The following is a 23,869-nucleotide window of genomic DNA, read 5'->3' as shown; positions in this document are numbered from 1 at the left end:
GGAGAAACTTGGTCTAAATAAAATTAGATAGATGTCTTTGCTGCAGGCCTTCTCAGAGCCTTTAATATTCAAATGCGCATATGAATCTCCAAGAAGGAGCTACAGTGTCACATCACCCCAGTTACCCAGGGAGACTGTTTGTTTTGGCTGCAAAATATCCAAGAAACTAGTGTTTTACAGAACAATTGGGAAAACAGACTCCTTTATTTTACATACAAAAAGGGAGGCAGGAGACCTGTCCAAGTGACATGATAAGCTAAAGCACCATGTTTCCAAACACAACACAGCCTCACCCCTGTCCTGCTTTCCTGTCTCAGTAGAGAGGCTCTGCCCATTTCATTAGTCATTAAATAATGCAGTAAATACCTACCACATGCCAGGTCTGGGGGTAAACAAGACATCATAACAAGATACAGTGGAGAGGCCACCACCCGGGAGTGTGGTGGTGGCATTAAGACTGGGGCTGCACTTGGGACTGTACCTGAACCAGGCTTAAGGGGGTGGGGAAGCCTTCCTTGGGAACTCTGCAGGTCACAGGATGTCAGCTCTTGTGAGGTGCAAGCATGTTCCTTAGCATCTGAAATACTGGCCCCCTCACCCACACATCCATCATAAACAGGAGGGCCATTTTGGGACCAGTCCCATCCTCAAAACTCTTCTTCCTCTTGTGACTGTAAAAGAAGTAATTGGCGTGAATACAGGTTCCTTTTAAATTCTGCTACCATTGGATGAAATCTCTCTGCAGCATAGGCTAAACAGATTCCTGGGGTGCCTGACCACAGAATGATCACAGAATGTCCGTGCAGAAAGAGATCTCAGTGACCAGCTAACCCAGACCATGTTACAAATGGGGGAAAGTGAAACTGGAAGGGCTTGCTATGGCCTTGCTGTCAGGTCCAGTGTGGTGTGCCTGATCTCTTGCTAACCCACAGTTCTGAGCGGCACTTAAGCTCTCTGAAGTGGGAAGTCAAAATGTAGTATTTGTGAGCCTGCATCCCAAACGTGGGAAACAGGTGCAGGAGGGGAAGCACCCACATCCTGTGCCCTCCTGCTAAGAGCCCTCACAGTCGATCCCAGAAAAGCAACACTGGCTGCCCCAGATTCCAGGAGGTGGGTACTGGGTCCTCGTATAGCTAGTCTCTGTGTGTACATCACGTTGTGCCCTTGGGTGGGTCAGTACTCTTCTCTGGGCTTGTCTCTTCACCTACAAGAAGGAGGAGGTTGGGTTGGGTCTGGAATGTTTCCTTTAGCTGTAAAGTTCTGTGGATGCTCCAGGGAGGAGCTTGAAGTCAAATACCAAAGCACCGCCGACACCACACATCCTCTCAATGCCCCTGCTCTGCTATCTCAACCTTTTAGCGCCTGGCCATTTACTGGGCACATTTTCTCTCTGGAGGTTATAGAACCTGCGTTCAGGAGACTCAAGACCCAGGATGGACGGGCCCTGCTGCTGGCAGAGTGTAAATTACAAAAACTTGCTGGGGCCAGAGTGGGCCTGATGGGGCTGCTCTGCGAGCTGCAGGGAGGGAGCATCAGCCTGCCCTGAGGATTCTGGAGAGCGTGGCCCCTCACCCACTGCTGGGTCTACAGCTGCAGCATGGACCGGGCCCAGGGCCCACAGCTACAATGCGGAGGTGTTGAAATTGTGCTGCCTGTTGCCTTGACAACCCAGCACATGGGCCCTAGCAGTTCTCAAGCATCTGTCCCTGACAGCAGAGACCATCCTTCCATCCTGCACTTCCTCCTCACTTAGTGGGCATTTTTCTGAGGGCAGACGTGGGTGTTAAGTAACCATCCTAGAGGAAGTGCCCTCTGCAGTTCAGACTATCTCTGGAGTCCAGCTTTCAGTCCAGAAATTTGGTCAGAAGGATGGCCATGATGATAACAGATCTGGAAACTCCATTATTTTGGGAATGTTTTAAGTCATTACCCTCTGGCTGGAGATGTGTAGCTGCAGGGAACGGGAGCATCACAGTTACGGTCTTCTGTGGTTGATGAAATGTGACAGTGAAGAGGGGTTAGCTTGGTTGGGAATGGGCTCCTAGGTAGAAGTACCTGGGAGTAGGTTTGGGCTCAATGTAAGGACAACACCTTCTGGAACTCAGATAAAGGGAAATAGTACTTCAAGTGATAATGATTTGTCTGCTACCCCAGAAGGACAAACGGAGACTTAATGACAGTGACAGAAATGTTCTGGAGACAACTGGCAGACTGGCCAGAGTCAGGAGTGTTATACTAGATGGTTCATTAAGATCCTCTTTGGTGGGGCGCGATGGCTAATGCCAGTAATCCCAGCACGTTGGGAAGCCAAGGCGGGCGGATTGCTTGAGCTCAAGAGTTTGAGACCAGCCTGGGCAAAAAATGAGACCCCTTTTCTACAAAAAATACAAAAATTAGCCAGGCATGGTGGTGCATACCTCTGGTCCTGGCTACTGGGTAGGCTGAGGTGGGAGGATGGCGTGAGACTGGGAGGCAGAAGTTGCAGTGACCCAAGATCACGCCACTACAGTCTAGCCTAGGTGACAGAGCTAGACCCTGTCTCAAAAAAAAAAAAAAATTCCTTTTCAACGGGAAGCTTAAACCCTGGAAAATGCCTAATAGGAAGATGCTTGCCATTCCCAGCAGAGGTCGTCCAGAAGTGCCTTCCTTCCTCTAAGATCATTTGTACACTCTTCCAAACAGCTCTGGATTCATAAACCCACATCCTTCCCCTCTCCACTGACTCTGTCATTCCTACTTTAGGGGTTTTAGTAATAAACACCTTGAAACCATTTCTTGAGATTCTAATTTATCTTTTCAGTCTTGAAATTCCTGGAGAATAAAGAAGCTCTCTTCTCTGTTGAGACATCTGGCTCCTAGGCTGGGATTTCAATACCAGGTGCTGCTTGGGAGTTTTTCAGTATATAATGTTTTCCACTTTCTTTGCCAAGCTGGCATGATTTTATATTTGTGATTGGTGGCTCATAGATTAATCCTTCTGCTTAGATTTCTTGATGAGAAAATTAGAAATTTGGCTACTATTCACTGCCATCTTCATTCTGCCGGGCTGTTTGGGAAGTGGAATGCTAATTTGGTGTTTTTCCATCTCTTCTAGAGAAAGTGAATAATGATTTAATTTACAGCAAAATAAATGATCGGCGAGACCTGAGATACCCCCAAATCCCTACTTATTGAGAAATTGTTCAGGGAAAGTGTGACTATTTTCCCTAGTAATATTCTGTGGTGTCCATCCAAAAACTTATACAGGAGCATAATCAGACTTGAACTCGGAAAATACGGGTTTCAGTCGTGCTTCCCTCACTGTGATAAATCACTCAGCCTTTTTGGACCTTTGTTTTTTCGTGTGCAAAATGGAGATTGAGCCATTCGTTTATTCAACAAATATCTGATTTCCTACAATGCACAAAGCACTGTGTGCAAGACAGTTCTCTAACTCGTGGAACTGAGGCATGCATGAGTTAATTAAATTATATCTGTAAAAAAGCTTTGTGAATTATGAAGTGCAGTGTGAAGAGAAGGGGTTGTTATACATAAGATGGGATCTAGAATATTTTTTCACTTCTAATGAAGCCCATTGTGTCCAATAGTAGGGACGTATTTCTGAGCAATGATCCCACTCTTTTTGTGGCTGATAGTACTGGAAATAAACAAGAACAGCCATGTTTTTCTTCCTCCTGTCCTGTCCATACCGAGAAGTCTACATATTTGTGAGACAATGGAGGCCTGCCTTCTCCTCTGCTTGAGTTCTCATCAGTTAGCTGAAAGTCTGTTTAACTCCTAGGACCTCTCTAGACACAAAGAAGCTCCACACATGTCCTAAGTTGGATGAGGCATCAGGGCCCTTTTTCTGTACTGGGGAAGCTTAGGAAGGCAGCAAGATGTGGAGTGGCAAACAAAAACAAAATACAAAAAAAAAAAAAAGAAATCACAGAAATTTCTTAAAGAACTAAAAACAGATCTACCATTTAATCTGGCAATCCCACTACTGGATATGTACCTAAAGGAAAAGAAGTTATTATATCAAAAAGACACCTACACGTGTATGTTTATTGCAGCACAATTCACAATTGCAAAGATATGGAATCAACCTAAGTGCTCATCAGCCGATGAGTGGATGGAGAAAAAGTGGTCCATGTACACCATGGAATACTACTTAGTTATAAAAAAGAATGAAATAATGTCTTTTGCAGTAACTTGAATAGAGCTGGAGGCCACTGTTCTAAGTGAAGTAACTCAGGAATGGAAAACCCAATACCATATGTTCTCACTTGTAAGTGGGAGCTAAGCTATGAGGATGCAATGACACACAGAGTGACATAATGGACTTTGGTGACTCCAAAGGAGAGGGGAGAGGGATTTTAAAAATGACATATCAGGTACAATGAACATTAGTCAGGTGACAGGTGCACTAAAATCTCAGACTTCACCACTGTAAAATTCATCCATGTAACCAAAAACCATTTGTACCCCAAAGCTATTGAAAAAAGAACCCATCACTCATACAGACATCTTTACAATTCATTAGTCCCATAACTTTCACCTAGTTACTTAACTGATGAGCCTCTAGCTCCTTCTCTGTAAAATGAGGATTATAACATACAGCCTACTCACCATGCAAAGCTGTTGTAAAGCTTTAATGAGACACAGTTGTGAAAACACATTATGGAATGAAAAGACCATGTACCAATGTCAGGGGTTTGTTCAGTGCTTACCACCTGAACTTGCATTAGCAATTGTCATGTCTGTGTGTCCCCATGCATCCAGATTACTAATATCAGCTTGGGCTACAACCACAAGTGATGGTATCTGATTTTATGATCATTATCTATTTAAAGAGTTTCCAACACTTCTGGAACAAATGACTTCCAAGTCATTTGTTCTCCTTCTAAATACCTATGTAGAGTCATTTTCCAGGCACAGAAGTTGAAAACTGATTTCACCTGACAGCCCAGCAAATATTGCCCAATTCCTAGGAAGGTTAACTCTATTTACTTTTCCTATTTAAGCTATAATCATTCCAAAGTCATGGCCACCTACAAGTTTACAGATGTGACTTTATTTCCAAGCCTAATGAGAGTACTAAGCCCTAGCACCACTCCTTGCAAAACCTCCTGGATGTCTCCCCACAGTTAAATCTACTCATAGACAGAAATGATAACTTAGTATGTACAACGTACTTGGAATTTATGACTTGTTTTATTAGTTCTCCCTTAGACCCTCCTTTAGAAGGATGGCCAATAAGACACTGGTGGAGAAATCGGGTCCCAGGTAACACCATGAGCATGATAAATCACTGTTACCATGGATAAGACTTGTGTGATTAATTCCTCTACTAAAATCCTACAGAGTCTGTTGGTTTTGACATTAATAATAAAGGGGGCTGGGTGCAGTGGCTCACACTTGTAATCTCAGCACTTTGGGAGACCAAGGTGGGAGGATCACTTGAGCCCAGGAGTTTGAAACCAGCCTGGGCAACATAGCAAGACCCCGTCTCTATGAAATGTTTTTTTAAATTAACTAAGAGTGGTAACACGTGCTTATAACCTCAGCTGCTTAGGAGACTAAGGTGAGGGGATCATTTGAGTCCAGGAGTTTGAGGTTACAGTGAGCTATAATCATGCCACTGCACTCCAGCCTGGGCATCAGAGTGAGGCCCTATCTCAAAATAAAATAATAGTAATAATAATAATGGAATGGTGAGAGCTTCATCCATAGAATCAATGAAAGCAATTGGTGCTGCCGGCCTTTCAGAACTCCACTGCTAATGATTTCTAGAGGCATTTTCCTCTAGCTGGCACAAACATTTCTCTCCTTCATAGACAGGGATCTTCATTTTCTCCAAGGTGGAGCAGGGAGTTCGGGGCTCTGAGAAGGGAAGTGACTTGTGCAAAGTCACGAAGTGAGCTGGCGGCAGAGCCAAGACCACAGCACTTGGCACAAAGTTGGTGCTCAAGAAACGCTTGATGAATGAACGACTGCATGAACCCAAATCTGGAACTCACTTTTCTCCCCTGACTATTCTCTACAAGAAGCCACTTAGATTCCAGCCATGTTTTATCCTCTTCAGGGATGAAGTGGCTTTCCCTAAGCCTTACAAAGTCCTAGGCCTGGACTGTCCAATAAGACAGCCACGTGCTACGTGCGGCCGTGAAACACTTGAGATGCAGCTGATCCTAATTAGAATGAGCTTTAAGTCAATCTCAAATTCTGAAGGCATACTGTGAAAAAAAGTAAATTATCTCATTATAACTTTTATATTGATGACATGTTAAAATGGCCATAGATTAGATTAACTGCGTTAAATAAAATCTAATAATATCGTTAAAACTAATTGTTCCTGTTCCTTTTTACTTTTTAAAAGTGGCTACTAAAACATTTTAAATTCCATTTACAGCTTTCATTTGTGGTTTGCATTCTCCTTCTCTTGGAAAGCACTGTAATCTAGTCTATAGAAGTTTTGGAAAAAGAATTACATATTGAATTGTTAATCTTTCAATAACAATTACTTATTCAGGCTAGCCAAGAACCCAGGAAACACAGGTAAGGGTAATAATTTTCTTTTCAACACAAAATAAACATTTCTCTCTACCCTCATCCTTTCCCTAAAGTATCCATTGGACCCTCGTTAATTGTGTAACTGAAAAGCTGGGACACTCGCTGAGCTATTGGTAGTGGGCTGGCAGCGGCTGGCCAGCCCAGGATGTGGGATGCCTAATCAGAACGGCCACCATCCCCATCCCAGCTGCCACAGGCACAGACCTCCCATGTGAATAGGGGAAGTGTTTTTCAGCACGCTTTTGGTGAACAAGTTTTAATAAAAATAATTATTGTAATAGCTGACGTTTATATAGCACTTTGCAATGTAAAAAAATACTTTCCCATATGTCACCTCTTTTTTTCTTTCTTTCTTTTTTTTTTTTTTTGAGACAGGGTCTTACTCTGTCACCCAGGCTAGAGTGCAGTGGCCTGATCTCAGCTCACTGCAACCTCTTCCTGCTGGGCTTAAGTGATTCTTCAGCCTAGGACTACAGGCATGAGCCACCAACATCCGGCTATTTTTTGTAGAGATGGGATTTTGCCATGTTGGCCAGGCTGGTCTTGAACTCATGAGTTCAAAGTGATCTGCCCGCCTTGGCCTCCCAAAGAGCTGGGATTCCAGGCATGAACCACCACCATGCCCAGCTTCCTCATTTGGTTCTCATGGCAACTCTGTGATATGGGCATTACTATGATCCTGTTTGACAGATAAGACACTAAACTCAAAGAGGTAAAGAGGTTAAGAGGCTTGTTCATGATCACACAGCTTAAAAGTGGTCGATCTGGTTTTAAATCTTGGTCTTCTAATACAAGGACTCCAGCTCTTATTTCAAGGTGTTTCAGAATCCAGTGTGTGAACTCTGACTGGCCTGACCTAGGGCTCAGTGACCTCAAGTTGTTCTTCTGCAGAACCTCTCTGGCATAGATAAACAGTGAAGGAAGAAAGCAAAGATTTAAGAAGTGGTAGAGAAGAAACTCAGGTAAGGGAACCTTAAACCTTAAAGAGAAACTTCTCTACTGGCACACTATAATCTCCACTGTAATTACCTCCTGTGCTGGGGTGCAGAGAGGGAAGGGCTCTACCATGGCTAAATCTGTTTTGTTTTTTTTTTTTTGGACAGAGTTTTGCTCTTGTTGCCCAGGCTGGAGTGCAATGGTGTGATCTCAGCTCACTGCAACCTCCGCCTCCGGGTTCAAGCGATTCTCCTGCCTCCGCCTCCAAGTAGCTGGGATTACAGGTGCCCACCACCATGCCCGGCTAATTTTTTGTATTTTTAGTAGAGATGGGGTTTCATCAATTTGGCCAGGCTGTGCTCAAACTCCTGACCTCAGATGATCCACCTGCCTCGGCCTCCCAAACTGCTGGGATTACAGGCGTGAGCCACCACGCCTGGCTGGCTAAATCCTTATTGGTGTAAGTCCTACCTACTGCTGGGCAAAAGGAGGTTTTATCCCCATCTGGGAGGTGAAGAAACTGAGTCTTAGCTATCTTAAGTTATTTATGCCTAGAGTTCCATTATTGGAAAGCTAAGCTTGTGGGAGTTATTTATATCCTACTGCTCAAGGTCATCACCAAGGTCTGATTTTTCACACAAAAAATTTGCTACCTCCAGCATAAATGGGTTAAGTCCAATGTCCATTCCACCACCCTAAGTTGCTTTTGTGCATCAATATACAAATTACATGTATTTTTATTATCGCCATTTATTCTTGTTATTAATTGTTTCACAATAATCCTGGTTATTTATATCCTTGCAGTGCTTTGCATTTATTCTGCTTTCTTTGTTTCGCTTTTTAGGACACATTAACCTCTTTTAAAATACAATGTTTTCTATTTTTTTTTCTTTTTTTTTTTTGAGACGGAGTTTCACTGTTGTAGCCCAGGCTGGAGTGCAATGGCGCGATGTTGGCTGACTGCAACCTCTGCCTCCTGGGTTCAAGCGATTCTCCTGCCTCAGCCTCCCGAGTACCGGGATTACAGGCACATGTCACCACTGACAGCTAATTTTTTGCATGTTTGGTAGAGACGGGGTTTTGCCATGTTAGTTAGGCTGGTCCCAAACTCCTGACGTCAAGTGATCCACTTGCCTTTGCCTCTCGAAGTGTTGGGATTACAGGCATGAGCCACCGCGCCTGGCCGTGTTTGTTTTCTAGTCAACATACTTAAGGTTATAAATTTTCCCCCAGATATTATTTTTGCTGCATCCATGGGTTTTGATATTTCCATTATGTGTAGTAGTACCAAAACCTATTTCATTAATGATATTTCATGAACACTTTCATTATCATTCAGTTCGAAATATTTTATAATTTCCAGTGGGTTTTCTCTCTAACCTATGGATTATTCATAAGGATGATTTTTACTGTCCAAAACGGTTATATTTTTTGAATAGATAATATGTACACATAAAACAAAATTCAAGAAATGAAAAAAATACAGAAAACAGTCTCTCAGAAGCTACATCTGTTTGAGCCCACGCATGTGACGTAATGGAAAAGGCAAAACTGTAGGGACAGAAAACAGATCAGTGCTGTCGGGGGCTGAGGGTGGTGCCAGGGCTTGGCTACAGAGGGACACGAGAAAATTAGGGGTGATGGAGGCAGTCTATATATGCATTGCTGTGTGCCTCCATGGCTGTATGCACTTGCCAAAACTGGGGGAAATGTATACTGAAAGGGGTGAATTGCAGTGTATGTAAATTATACCTTAATTAAAAAAATAAGTCTCCCTCCCCTCTCCTGTGCCCCAGGCACCTTGTTTCTCTCTGTAGAGGTAACCACTGTTACCAGCTTCTCAAGTATCATTTTAGGGACTATTTTATTCATTTTCAAATATGTACCTGTTTTTTAGACACAAATGGCAACATTATTTATTATTATTATTTTCTTTTTTAAAAAAAGCTTTATTGAGATATAATTCACTTATTTAAAATGTATGATTTAGTGCATTCACAGTTATGTGGACAACGCCACAATCAATTTTAGAATATTTGTATCACCCCCAAAGAAACCCTGTACCCTCCCATCCTTAGACAACAACTCATTTCCCCTGTACCTAGGCAACCAGTAATCTACCTTCTATCTTTATAGATTTGCCCATTCTGGATATTTCATGTCAGTGGAACCATACTATACTTGGTTTGTTTAGAGAGAAGTGGTATCCATTAGTACCTAGCTTCTAGATTCAATAGATACCAAGTTATTTGGTAAAGGTGGGGGCTATAAGATCTCTCCAATGTAAAGATACGTTTCCTGTTTGTAATTAGTAACAAAACTTTGGCGTGATATTTTGAGACTATGAATATTCTGTTTCCTAACAACATTTCATCTAGTGGTTTTAGTGTTCATTGAAGATGCTTGTGTAAATCAGTGAGACATTCGATTACAAAGTGGTGATTTTCTATTACTATCCTATCTTCAGAAATTATGTAGTTCATAGTATTTCTAATTCAGACGTATTGTACATAGTTTGTTCTTCTGTTTTGTGTTTGTACCTCTTTTCTCTCACTGTGAAAATCTTGGTTCCTAATAATAAATAAATGTTTTGTTTTCTTTTAAATATAATTAATCATATCAACATATTTATATTATCCTATAATGTGCATTATCCTATAATGTACATTATAATGGTCCAGAAGTCTTATCATACCTAAAATGTTTCACATTACAGTACCAGGCAGGAATCCTGGATCATAGGATAAAAGCATATATGATTTTGTTAAATAGTACTAGATTCAGCCAATAGGGTTTTACCATTTTGCATTCTTGCCAGCAATGTAAGAGTTTCTGTTTTCTTACAGCCTCATCAGTATAGTGTGTTGTTAAGCTTTTGAATTTTTCAGTCAAACAGATGAGAAATGGTGTATCTGTGTAGCATAGATTTTCAAAAAACTTTTCTATTATGAAGATTTGTGAACATCCACAAAAATAGAATAGTGTAACCAATCCCATGAACACCATCATTTAGTCTCAGCGACTACCAATCCAACCACCAATGACTCCTCCGTTCATTCCCTTCTCTCAAATTATTTTGAAACAAATCCCAGATAACATTTTTCTTTCATTTTCTTTCTTTTTTAATTTTAATTTTAATTTTTTATTATACTTTAAGTTCTGGGATACACGTGCACAACGTGCAGGTTTGATACATAGGTTTACATGTGCCATGTTAGTTTGCTGCACACATCAACTCCTCATTTACATTAGGTATTTCTCCTAATGCTATCCCTCCCCCAGCCCCCAACTCCCCAACAGGCCCCAGTGTGTGATGTTCCCCACCCCGTGTCCAAATGATCTCATTGTTCAATTCCCACCTATGAGTGAGAACATGCGGTGTTTGGTTTTCTGTCCTTGTGATAGTTTGCTCAGAATAATGGTTTCCAGCTTCATCCATGTCCCTGCAAAGGACATGAACTCATCTTTTTTTATGGCTACATAGTATTCCATGGTGTATATGTGTCACATTTTCTTTTTTTTTTTTTTTTTTTTTGAGACGGAGTCTTGCTCTGTCGCCGGGGCTGGAGTGCAGTGGCCGGATCTTGGCTCACTGCAAGCTCCGCCTCCCAGGTTCACGCCATTCTCCTGCCTCAGCCTCCCGAGTAGCTGGGACCACAGGTGCCCGCCACCTCGCCCAGCTAGTTTTTTTTTTTTTGTATTTTTTAGTAGAGACGGGGTTTCACCGTGTTAGCCAGGATGGTCTCGATCTCCTGACCTCGTGATCCGCCCGTCTCGGCCTCCCAAAGTGCTGGGATTACAGGCTTGAGCCACCGCGCCCGGCCTATGTGTCACATTTTCTTAATCCAGTCTATCATTGATGGACATTTGGGTTGGTTCCAAGTATTTGTTATTGTGAATAGTGCCACAATAAACATACATGTGCATGTGTCTTTATAGTAGCATGATTTGTAATCCTTTGGGTATATACCCAGTAATCGGATTGCCAGGTCAAATGGTAAATCTAGTTCTAGATCCTAGAGGAATTGCCACACTGTCTTCCACAGTGGTTGAACCAATTTACACTCCCACCAATACTGCAAAAGTGTTCCTATTTCTCCACATCCTCTCCAGCATCTGTTGTTTCCTGACTTTTTAATGATTGCCATTCTAACTGGTGTGAGATGGTATCTCATTGTGGTTTTGATTCGCATTTCTCTGATGACCAGTGATGATGAGCATTTTTTCATGTGTCTGTTGGCTGCATAGATGTCTCTTTTGAGAAGTGTCTGTTCATATCCTTTGCCCACTTTTTGATGGGGTTGTTTGTTTTTTTCTCGTAAATTTGTTTGAGTTCTTTGTGGGTTCTGGATATTAGCCCTTTGTCAGATGTGTAGACTGCAAAAATTTTCTCCCATTCTGTAGGTTGCCTGTTCACTCTGATAGTAGTTTCTTTTGCCATGCAGAAGCTCTTTAGTTTAATTAGATCCCATTTGTCAATTTTGGCTTTTGTTGCCATTGGTTTTGGTGTTTTAGTCCTGAAGTCCTTGCCCATGCCTATGTCCTGAATGGTATTGCCTAGGTTTTCTTCTAGGGTTTTTGTGGTTTTAGGTCTAACATTTAAGTCTTTAATCCATCTTGAATTAATTTTTGTATAAGGTGTAAGGAAGGGATCCAGTTTCAGCTTTCTACATATGGTTAGCCAGTTTTCCCGGCACCATTTATTACATAGGGAATCCTTTCCACATTTCTTGTTTTTGTGAGGTTTGTGAAAGATCAGATGGTTGTAGATGTGTAGCATTATTTCCGAGGCCTCTGTTCTGTTCCATTGATCTATATATCTGTTTTGGTACTAGTACATGCTGTTTTGGTTACTGTAGCCTTTTAGTATAGTTTGAAGTCAGGTAGCATGATGCCTCCAGCTTTGTTCTTTTTGCTCAGGATTGTCTTGGCAATGTGGGCTTTTTTTTGGTTCCATATGAACTTTAAAGTAGTTTTTTCCAATTCTGTGAAGAAAATCATTGGTAGCTTGATGGGGATGCCATTGAATCAATAAATTACTTTGGGCAGTATGGCCATTTTCAAGATATTGATTCTTCCTATCCATGAGCATGGAATATTCTTCCATTTGTTTGTGTCCTCTTTTATTTCATTAAGCAGTGGTTTGTAGTTCTCCTTGAAGAGGCCCTTCACATCCCTTGTAAGTTGTATTCCTAGGTATTTTATTCTCTTTGTAGCAATTGTGAATGGGAGTTCACTCACGATTTGGCTCTCTGTTTATCTGTTAATGGTGTATAGGAATGGAATGCTTGTGATTTTTGCACACTGATTTTGTATCCTGAGACTTTGCTGAAATTGTTTAATCAGCTTAAGGAGATTTTGGACTGAGATGATGGGGTTTTCTAAATATACAATCATGTCATCTGCAAACAGGGACAACTTGACTTCCTCATTTCCTAATTGAATACCCTTTATTTCTTTCTCCTGCCTGATTGCCCTGGCCAGAACTTCCAGCACTATGTTGAATAGGAGTGGTGAGAGAGGGCATCCTTGTCTTGTGCTGGTTTTCAAAGGGAATGCTTCCAGTTTTTGCCCATTCAGTATGATACTGGCTGTGGGTTTGTCATAAACAGCTGCTATTATTTTGAGATACGTTCCACCAATACCTAGTTTGTTGCGAGTTTTCAGCATGAAGCACTGTTGAATTTTGTCGAAGACCTTTTCTGCATCTATTGAGATAATTGTGGTTTCCGCCGTTGGTTCTGTTTATGTGATGGATTACTTTTATTGATTTGCATATTTTGAACCAGCCTTGCATGCCAGGGATGAAGTCAACTTGATCGTGGTGCATAAGCTTTTCGATGTGCTGCTGGATTCGGTTTGCCAGTATTTTATTGAGGATTTTTTGCGTGGATGTTCATCAGGGATATTGGTCTAAAATTCTCTTTTTTGTGTGTGTGTCTCTGCCAGGCTTTGGTATCAGGATGATATTGGCCTCATAAAATGAGTTAGAGAGGATTCCCTTTTTCTATTGATTGGAATAGTTTCAGAAGGAATGGTACCAGCTCCTCTTTGTACCTCTGGTAGAAATCGTCTGTGACTCTGTCTGGTCCTGGACTTTTTTTAGTTGGTAGGCTATTGATTATTACCTCAATTTCAGAGCCTGTTATTGGTCTATTCAGAGATTCAACTTCTTCCCAGTTTAGTTTTGGGAGAGTGTATGTGTCCAGGAATTTATCCATTTCTTCTAGATTTTCTAGGTTTTTTTATTTATTTTTTATTTTTTTGCGTACAGGTGTTTTATATTATTCTCTGATGGTAGTTTGTATTTCTGCAGGATCGGTGGTAATATCCCCTTTATCATTTTTTATTGCATCTATGTGATTCTTCTCTCTTTTCTTCTTTATTAGTCTTGCTAGCGGTCTACCAATTTTGTTGATCTTTTCAAAAAACCAGCTCCTTCATTGATGTTTTGAAGGGTTTTCTATGTCTCTATCTCTTTCAGATCTGCTCTGATCTTAGTTATTTCTTGCCTTCTGTTAGTTTTTGAATTTGTTTGCTCTTGCTTCTGTAGTTATTTTAATTGTGACGTTAGGGTGTCGATTTTAGATCTTTCCTGCTTTCTCTTGTGGGCATTTAGTGCTATAAATTTCCCTGTACACACTGCTTTAAATGTGTCCCAGAGTTTCCGGTATGTTGTGTCTTTATTCTCATTGGTTTCAAATAACATCTTTATATCTCCCTTCATTTTATTATTTACCCAGTAGTTATTCAGTTTCCATGTAGTTGTTCAGTTTTGAGTGAATTTCTTAATCCTGAGTTCTAATTTGATTGTACTGTGGTCTGAGAGATGGTTTGCTGTGATTTCTGTTCTTTTAAATTTGCTGAGGAGTGCTTTACTTCTAATTATGTGGTCAATTTTAGAATAAGTGTGATGTGGTGCTGAGAAGAATATATATTCTGTTGCTTGGGGGTGGAGAGTTTTGCAGATGTCTATTAGGTCTGCTTGTTGCAGAGCTGAGTTCAGGTCCTGGATATCCTTGTTAACCGTCTGTCCCGTTGATCTCTCTAATATTAACAGTGGGGTGTTAAAGTCTCCCATTATTATTGTGTGGGAATCTAAGTCTCTTTCTAGGTCTCTAAGGACTTGCTTTATGAATCTGGGTGCTCCTGTATTGGGTGCACATGTATTTAGGATACTTAGCTCTTCTTGTTGAATTGATCCCTTTACCATTATGTAATGGCCTTCTTTGTCTCTTTTGATCGTTGTTGATTTAAAGTCTGTTTTATCAGAGACTAGGATTGCAACCCCTGTTTTTTTTTGTTTTTTTTTGTTGTTGTTGTTTTTTTGCTTTCCATTTGCTTGGTAGATCTTCCTCCATCCCTTTATTTTGAGCCTATGTACGTCTTTGCACGTGAGATGGGTCTCCTGAATACAGCACATTGATGGGTCTTGACTCTTTATCCAATTTGTCAGTCTGTGTCTTTTAATTGGGGCATTTAGCCCCAATTAAATTAATATTGTTATGTATGAATTTGATCCTGTCATTACGATGTTTGCTGGTTATTTTGCCCGTTAATTAATGCAGTTTCTTCATAGCATCGATGGTCTTTACAATTTGGCATGTTTTTGCAGTGGCTGATACTGGTTGTTTCTTTCCATGTTTGGTGCTTCCTTCAGGATCTCTTGTAAGGCAGGCCTGGTGGTGACAAAATCTCTCAGCATTTGCTTGACTGGAAAGGATTTTATTTCTCCTTCATTTATGCAACTTAGTTTGGCTGGATATGAAATTCTGGGTTGAAAATTATTTTCTTTAAGAATGTTGAATATTGGCCCCCACTCTCTTCTAGCTTGTAGAGTTTCTGCCAAGAGATCCACTGTTAGTCTGATGGGCTTCCCTTTATGGGTAATTCGACCTTTCTGACTGCCCTTAACACTTTTTCTTTCATTTCAACCTTGGTGAATCTGACAATTATGTGTCTTGGGGTTGCTCTTCTTAAGGAGTATCTTTGTGGTGTTCTCTGTATTTTCTGAATTTGAATGTTGGCCTGCCTTGCTAGGTTGGGGAAATTCTCCTGGATAATATCCTGAAGAGTGTTTTACAACTTGGTTCCATTCTCCCCATCACTTTCAGGTACACCAATCAAACGCAGACTTGGTCTTTTCACATAGTCTCATATTTCTTGGAGGCTTTGTTCATTTCTTTTTACTCTTTTTTCTCTAACCTTGTCTTTTCACTTTATTTCATTAATTTGATCTTCAATCACTGATACCCTTTCTTCCACTTGATCCAATTGGTTATTGAAGCTTGTGCATGTGTCATGAAGTTGTCGTGCCATGGTTTTCAGCTCTGTCAGGTCATTTAAGGTCTTCTCTACACTGTTCATTCTAGTTAGCCATTCATCTAATCTTTTTTCAAGGTTTTTAGCTTTCTTGCAATGGGTTTGAACATCCTCCTTTAGCTCGGAAAAGTTTGTTATTAACATCCTTCTGAAGCCTACTTCTGTCAACTCATCAAAGTCATTCTCCATCCAGCTTTGTTCCGTTGCTGGCAAGGAGCTGCCATCCTTTGGAGGAGAAGAGGTGCTCTGGTTTTTAGAATTTTCAGCTTTTCTGCTCTGATTTCTCCCCATCTTTGTGGTTTTATCTACCTTTGGTCTTTGATGTTGGTGACCTACAGATGGGGTTTTGGTGTAGATGAACTTTTTGTTGATGTTGATGCTATTCCTTTCTGTTTGTTAGTTTTCCTTCTAATAGTCAAGTCCCTCAGCTGCAGGTCTGCTGGAGTTTGCTGGAGTTCCACTCCAGACCCTGTTCCCCTGGTTATCACCAGTGGAGGCTGCAGAACAGCAAATATTGCAGAACAGCAAATATTGCTGCCTGATCCTTCCTCTGGAAGCTTCGTCCCAGAGGGGCAGCTGCTTATATGAGGTATCTGTCAGTCCCTACTGGGAGGTGTATCTCAGTTAGGTTACATGGGGGTCAGGGACCCACTTGAGGAAGCAGTCTGTCCATTCTTAGAGCTCAAATGCCATGCTGGGAGAACTGTTCTCTTCAGAGCTGTTAGATAGGGACGTTTAAGTCTGCAGAAGTTGTCTGCTGCCTTTTGTTCAGCTATGCCCTGCCCACAGAGGTGAAGTCTAGAGGCAGTAGGCCTTGTTGAGCTGTGGTGGGCTCTGCCCAGTTCGAGCTTCCTGGCCACTTTTTTTACCTACTCAAGCCTCAGCAATGGCCAACGCCCCTTCCCCAGCCAGGCTGCTGCCTCACAGATCGATCTTAGACTGCTGTGCTAGCAGTGAAGCAAGGCTCCATGGACATGGGGCCCACCAAGCCAGGCACAGGAAAGAATCACCTTGTCTGCCAGTTGCTAAGACCTTGGGAAAAGCACAGTATTTGGGCAGGGAGTGTCCCGTTTTTCCAGGTAGCCTGTCATGGCTTCCCTTGGCTAGGAGAGGGAAATCCCCCAACCCCTTGCGCTGCCCGGGTGAGGCAACACCCCACTCTGCTTCAGCTCACCCTCCGTGGGCTGCACCCACTGTCCAACCAGTCCCAATGAGTTGAACCAGGTACCTCAGTTGGAAATGCAGAAATCACCTGTCTTCAACATTGATAACACTGGGAACTGCAGACCAGAGCTGTTTCTATTCAGCCATCTTGGAATGCCCCTAATTATTTTTTAAATTAAGTATTAATCACAAATTTTTGTGTCTAAAATGTGTCTAATAAGTTAATACTTAATTTTAAAAATAATTGATAATTATTAATAATATTTTATATTATATAAATAATATTGTGTTTATATAATAATTTACATAACATAAACATATTACACTATAATAATATTTTATAATATTTTTAATAATTAAAAATAATGCTTAATTTAAAAATAATACTATTCTGCATTCCTTTTGCTACCTCGGCCTCCCAGGTTCAAGCGAATCACCTGCCTCAGCCTCCCAAGTAGCTGGGATTACAAGCCCCCGCCATGATCCCCAACTAAATTTTTTGTATTTTCAGTAGAGACAGAGTTTCAACATGTTGGTCAGGCTGGTCTCGAACTCCTGACCTCAGGTGGTCCACCGACCTTGCCCTCCCAAAATGCTGGGATTACAGGCATGAGTCACTGTGCCCAGCCTTGCAAACTGAGTATCTTGAAGATACTTTCCTATGTTTTTTGTTGTCGTTGTTGTTGAGACAAAGTCTCACTCTATCACCCAGGCTGGAGTGCAGTGGCGCAACTTTGGCTCACTGCAACTTCTGCGTCCCAGGTTCAAGTAATTCTCCTGCCTCAGCCTCCCAAAGTGCTGGGATTACAGTCGTGAGCCATCGCGCCTGACCTCCATGGCTTATTTTTAACTATTTTGCCATTTCTAATTTTACTGCATTGTAGTTAAAGATCATGGGCTAGCTGAACAATAGTTATTTTGTCTAAGGACAGGAAAGACGTGTGGCTGTCTGTACAGAGCACTGCAGAATCATGGACTATCAGATCATCGCTACCTCCTCTGGCTGATGAACTCCAGGCTCAAAGACGGTATCCTCTAAGGTTTCCTGGACTCCCTCTCCTGCTTTAGTTGCTCTCTTTACTTCACAGCCTGCTGGTGCTGTCCAGCAGTTTGCCACTAGGCTGTGCTGTTCCAGGGCAAGGGCCTGGCCTTGACCTTCCCAGGGGCTCCCCAATCCCTGAGAGGGCGTGGGCCCTCCAAAGGTCAGCTGAGCACAGGATCGGTGTGGGAAGAATGCGCACAGGCCAATGTGTTCATGTGCATTTGATTATGGTTCAGGGAACTTTGTTGTCATTTGTTAAAAACCAAATGTACAAGGTAGGTTTGGAAACCAAAGACAAAGCCTGATAGGGAGCGGTGGCTCACACCTGTAATCCCAGCACTTTGGGAGGCCAAGGCCGGCCAATTGCTTGAGCTCAGGGGTTTGAAACCAGCCAGGGTGACCTGGCGAAACCATGTCTTTACAAAATATACAAAAATTAACTGGGTGTGCTTTTGCACACCCAGCTACTCAGGAGGCTGAAGTGGGAGGATCACTTGAGCCTGGGAAGTCGAGGCTGCAGTGAGCCTACATCGCACCTCTGCACTCTAGCCTGGGCGACAGAGTGAGACCCTGTCTCAAAACAAACAAACAAACAAACAAACAAACAAAGCAATGCAAGGCCTTCAAAGAGAAAGGAAGTAACATAAGTCCTTAGAAAATCCTGGCAACTCCAGAACTCTAATGGTGGTTTTCCCTTTCATCTCAAATTTGCAGCCATGATTTTTCTCCTCGTACCAGAGCAAACTCTATTTTAGTGACAAGAAAATTTCTAAAACTAGTTGATTTTTCTAAAAGCCAATTCACAGACCAATATTCTGAATTAGGACAGATCCTTCACAAGTTTCCACAATCTACTCTGATTCACTGGAAATAAATTACCTTGAGCACACGTGCCCTTCTACCTGGGAACTACTGTATCTGTTAGAATCCACCAGCACTGCCGGCAAAGCCTAGGGAGCTCCGGCAAAGCCCACTTCCCGTCTCTCTAATCGCTGCTCAAAACCCCACTGAAAAAGTCAGGCTGGCCCTATGCTTAAGCCTGGACATGACTAGATCTACTGTGATGTCTTCCAGGTTAGAGTCAAGTGGTCAGGCTGGGCACAGTGGCTTACCCCTCTAATCCCAGCACTTTGGGAGGCTGAGACAGGCAGATAGCTTGAGCTCAGGTGTTCAAGACCAACCTGGGAAACAAGGCAAAACTTCATCTCTACAAAAAGTACAAACATTAGCCATGGTGGCATGCATCTGTAGTCCCAGCTACTCGGAAGGCTGAGGTGGAAGGATCTCTTGAGCCTAGGAGGTCGAGACTGCAGTGAGCTGTGAGAGTGCCACTACACTCCAGGCTGGACAACAGAGCAAGACCCTGTCTCAAAAAAAGAAAAACAAATAGTCAAGTGGTCACAAGAGAAGCTTGCTAAAATGGCATGATTGTAATTATCCATTGCCAAACTAAAACCAGCTAATTGTCATTAATATTCCTGGGTTGTGATAGTGAAACAGCTGGGATTAAGCAGGGAGTGAATAAGGTACGTAATAATAATAACCCCTCCCTTAAGTCTGTATATAGCAGGCAGGTGTGAGAAAAGAAAGCCCTACTTTGGGAGGACTATTTATCATCCATTTCTCACTTTAATCCAGAAAGTATTTTCAAATTCTGAGTCCTTGCTTAGTCATCAAGCGCACGAATGTCGACGAAGTCAATCTCTCTAAACCCCGGCTTCCTCTTTTATAAAATGGAGACAGTTCCATCTATTTCCCAAGTTTATAGGGAGACTGAGAGAGATCACAGATAGAGATATCAGCGATAGAGAAGATTCCTTCAGTAACCACCGTGCTTGTCAAATGAGGGCCTCTGATTCTCTTGTTGTAATGATGAGGAAGTTTTCCATCCTAGCCCCTTGACACTAGTCCCTTGAATGAAAATAATCTATGAACTTTCTAGCCAGCATCATATTAACACCAACTGAAATAATGAATGGATAAGGGTGTTGGGGCATATAAAACAGTATAATGACATCACCACCTCCCTCCTTTCATATCCACACACCCCTTTCTACCTGGATAATTCAAACCTGTCCTATACAACTCAATGCTATCTCCCCCAGGAAGTCTTCCTGGAGTGCCCAGCCTCAGCTTTCAGGACCGTCTGGGTTCCCAGAGCCTCTCACACGACACTGTGATTGCATGTTTGCTCATCTGCCGCCTCCTCTGGTCTGGAGGCTAAAGGGCAAAGTCTGCGTTTTTCCTGTTGGCATCCTGTGGTGGGGTGTGGTTTCTGGCACAGGGTGGGCATGCAGTAAGTGCTTGTTGACAGATACTGATGACTTTGAAGGTATTGTTGAGAGCAGAAGGCTCTAAGGCTGGGCGTGGTGGCTAATGCCTGTAATCCTAGCACTTTGGGAGGCTGAGGCAGGCAGATTGTTTCAGCCCAGGAGTTCGAGACTAGCCCTTGCAACATGGCAAAACTTCATCTCTACTAAAAATACAAAAAAATTTAGCTGGGCATGGTGGCATGTGCCTGTACTCCCAGCTAACCAGGAGGCTGAGGCAGGAGGATTGCTTGAACCTGAGATGTGGAGGCTGCAGTGAGCCGAGATTGCATCACTGCACACCAGCCTGGGTGACAGAGTGAGCCCCTCTCTCAAAAAAAAAAAAAAAAAAAAACAAAACAAGAGGAGAGGGCTCTATCTCATGAAGTATGGCTTTCGCAGAGGCTTCCCCCATCTCTTGTTTGTTTGTTTGTTTTTAGAGACAAGGGTCTTGTTCTGCTGCCCAGGCTGTAATGCAATGCCCTGATCGTAGTTCACCATAACCCCCAATTCCTGGGCTCAAGCGATCCCCCTACCTCAGCTTCCTGAGTAGCTGGGACTATAGGTGCTCACCGCTGTGCCTGGCTAATTTTTTATTATTTTTGTGGAGATGGGGTCTCGCTGTGTTGCCCAAGCCAGTCTTGAACTTGTGGGTCAAAAGGTCCTCCCACCTCGGCCTCCCAAAGTGCTGGGAGGAGCCAAGAGATGGCAGGTGCTTTCAAGGCACTGAAGGAGACAGGCTCGCAGACGGAAAAGGCGAGAACTCTTGCTTCTTTCCCCACCTACTTTTTTCCTGTGGCACCAGGAACACATTGTAGAGACTGAGTCAGAATTAGTTCTCAGCTGACTGTGCGCTTCCCTCCCTGCTCTGGAATATCTGGCTCTTCCCTGGGCTGATTTCTCCTCCACAGAGGCCCCCAGTCATTCTCACTGGCTTCCTGTGGTAACACACATCTTGGCGATCTCCCAGCATCCTCCAAGACAGTGGTTCTCAAACCTCACTACACACTGGGATCACTGGTGCGCATTCCAAGAGACTTCTCTGCAGCCCTGCTCCAAGAATTCTGATTTGATCAATGTGTCGTGGGGCCCGTGTCCCATAGGCCACAGCTGGGACCACTTTAGAGGAGGCTAACATATCACTTAGAAATCAAACCAAATGGCCTTCAGAATGCCTCTAGCCTGTAACGTATTTAAGCACGTTCCCTGCTCCCCAGACACGTAGATTTTAGAAACTGATGCTGAAATGGCTTTTAGAGGTCATCTGACCCAACCTCTTCACTCAAGGATTGGGAAACTGGGGCCCAGAGAGGGTATGTGACCTGGCAGGACCAGGACTTGAACCCAGGTCTCCTAACCCTGGGTTAGGAGGTGAGTGCTTCCTTCATTAACCCACGTTGCCTTTTGGGATAGTGCAGAGCTTTAGGGGATTAGGTAGGGGAGATTCTTAACATTGCTTTCAAATGAACTACTAAAGCTCAGAATAAATCTCCATTAACCACCGCAGAAGCCCATGGCTCCAGAAAGCACAGTCGTGCACGTTGGCCAAAGCTGTTCATGGCTGTTGTTCAGACACTTATAAACAGAAAAATACTGGAATTGGTGGAATTAGGAAGATATCAATCAGGGCTGGTGTTGAGCCCCAGCTCTACCATTTACAAGTTGATTGACCTGCGACAATTTACTTCTGTGAGCTTCAGTTATCTCATCTGGACAACTGAGTAGATGGTGGCACCGTGAGGATGACACAGCCCAAGACAAAACGTGGGCGTCATCCTGGATCCCTCTAACTCCCCACCCCTCAGAACCATCAGTCACCACGTCCTGATGGTTTCTAACTCCTAAATCTATGTCTTCAGTGCATCCATTTCTCTCTGTTTCTCTTGACATTGTCCTGGCTTAGCTGCTATTCTCACTGCTGTGAATCACTGCCGTTCCCAGCTCATCTCCCTCCTCTAGTCCTGCCCACTCCAGCCTGCCCTCCACACCAAAACCAAAGTTTCCCTTAGAATTGGGACATCAGAAATTTTTTGCAATCTACCCATCTGACAAAGGGCTAATATCCAGAAGCTATGAAGAACTTAAACAAATTTACAAGAAAAAATCAAACAACCCCATCAAAAAGTGGGCAAAGGATATGAACAGACACTTTTCAAAAGAAGACATTTATGCAGCCAACAGACACATGAAAAAATGCTCATCATAACTAGCCATTAGAGAAATGCAAATCAAAACCACAATGAGATACCATTTCACACCAGTTAGAATGGCGATCATTAAAAAGTCAGGAAACGACGGGTGCTGGAGAGGATGTGGAGAAGTAGGAACACTTTTACACTGTTGGTGGACTGTAAAATAGTTCAGCCATTGTGGAAGACAGTGTGGTGATTCCTCAAGGATCTAGAAATAGAAATACCATTTGACCCAGCCATCCCATTAGTTGGTATATACCCAAAGGATTATAAATCATGCTGCTACAAAGACACATGCACATGTATGCTTATTGTGGCACTATTCATGATAGCAAAGACTTGGAACCAACCCAAATGTCCATCAATGATAGAATAGATTAAGAAAATATGGCACATATATACCATGGAATACTATGCAGCCATAAAAAAGGATGAGTTCATGTCCTTTGTAGGGACATGGATGAAGCTGGAAACCATCATTCTGAGCAAACTATCACAAGGACAGAAAACCAAACACCACATGTTCTCACTCATAGGTGGGAACTGAACGATGAGAACACTTGGACACAGGGTGAGGAACACCACACACTGGGGCCTGTCATGGGGTGGGGGGAGGGAGGAGGGATAGCATTAGGAGATATACCTAATGTAAATGACGAGTTAATGGGTGCAGCACACCAACATGGCACATGTATACATATGTAACAAACCTTCACTTTGCCCATGTGTACCCTAGAACTTAAAGTATAATAAAAAAAATTGAGGTATATGCTTAAAATGTAATATAATACATTTTATTATTCATAAGTGAATCCTCATTAAAGTTGACTTTAAAATAAACGGCATGCACATTCAAATGTGAAAAAAAGAATTGGGACATCTGGCTGGGTGTAGTGGTTCATGCCTGTAATCTGAGCATTTTGGGAGACTGAGGCCTAAGATCACTTGAGGCCAGGAGTTTGAGACCAGACAGGGCAACATATGGAGACCCATCTCTATGAAAATAAAAAATAAAAAATTAGCCAGGCATGGTGATGCATGCCTGCAGTCCTACCTACTCAGGAGGCTGAGGACAGAGGATCAATGGAGCCCAGGAGGTTGAGGCTGTAGTGAGCCATGACCACACCCTGCACTCCAGACTGCAGCAGAGAGACCCTGTCTTTAAAAAATAAACATAAAAATAAAAAAGGCCAGGTGTGGTGGCTCACGCCTGTAACCTCAGCACTTTGGGAGGCCAAGGTGGGTGGATCACCTGAGGTCAGGAGTTCGAGTCTGGCCAACATGGTGAAACCCCGTCTCTACTAAAAATATAAAAATTATCCAGGCATGGTGGCAGGCCATTGTAATCC

General features: G+C 42.7%; 1 protein-coding gene across 4 annotated transcripts in view; it reads right to left on the bottom strand.

Annotated features, from left to right (window-relative positions):
* The window catches only part of LOC105481628 (transglutaminase 3), a 137,830-nt gene that overhangs the window by 61,364 nt on the left and 52,597 nt on the right, over nt 1-23,869 (bottom strand). The window lies entirely within an intron of this gene.

The sequence above is a fragment of the Macaca nemestrina genome, chromosome 15 (assembly GCF_043159975.1).
Source record: "Macaca nemestrina isolate mMacNem1 chromosome 15, mMacNem.hap1, whole genome shotgun sequence".
Classification (NCBI taxonomy): domain Eukaryota; kingdom Metazoa; phylum Chordata; class Mammalia; order Primates; family Cercopithecidae; genus Macaca; species Macaca nemestrina.
This window is presented reverse-complemented; position numbering and strand designations above follow the sequence as displayed.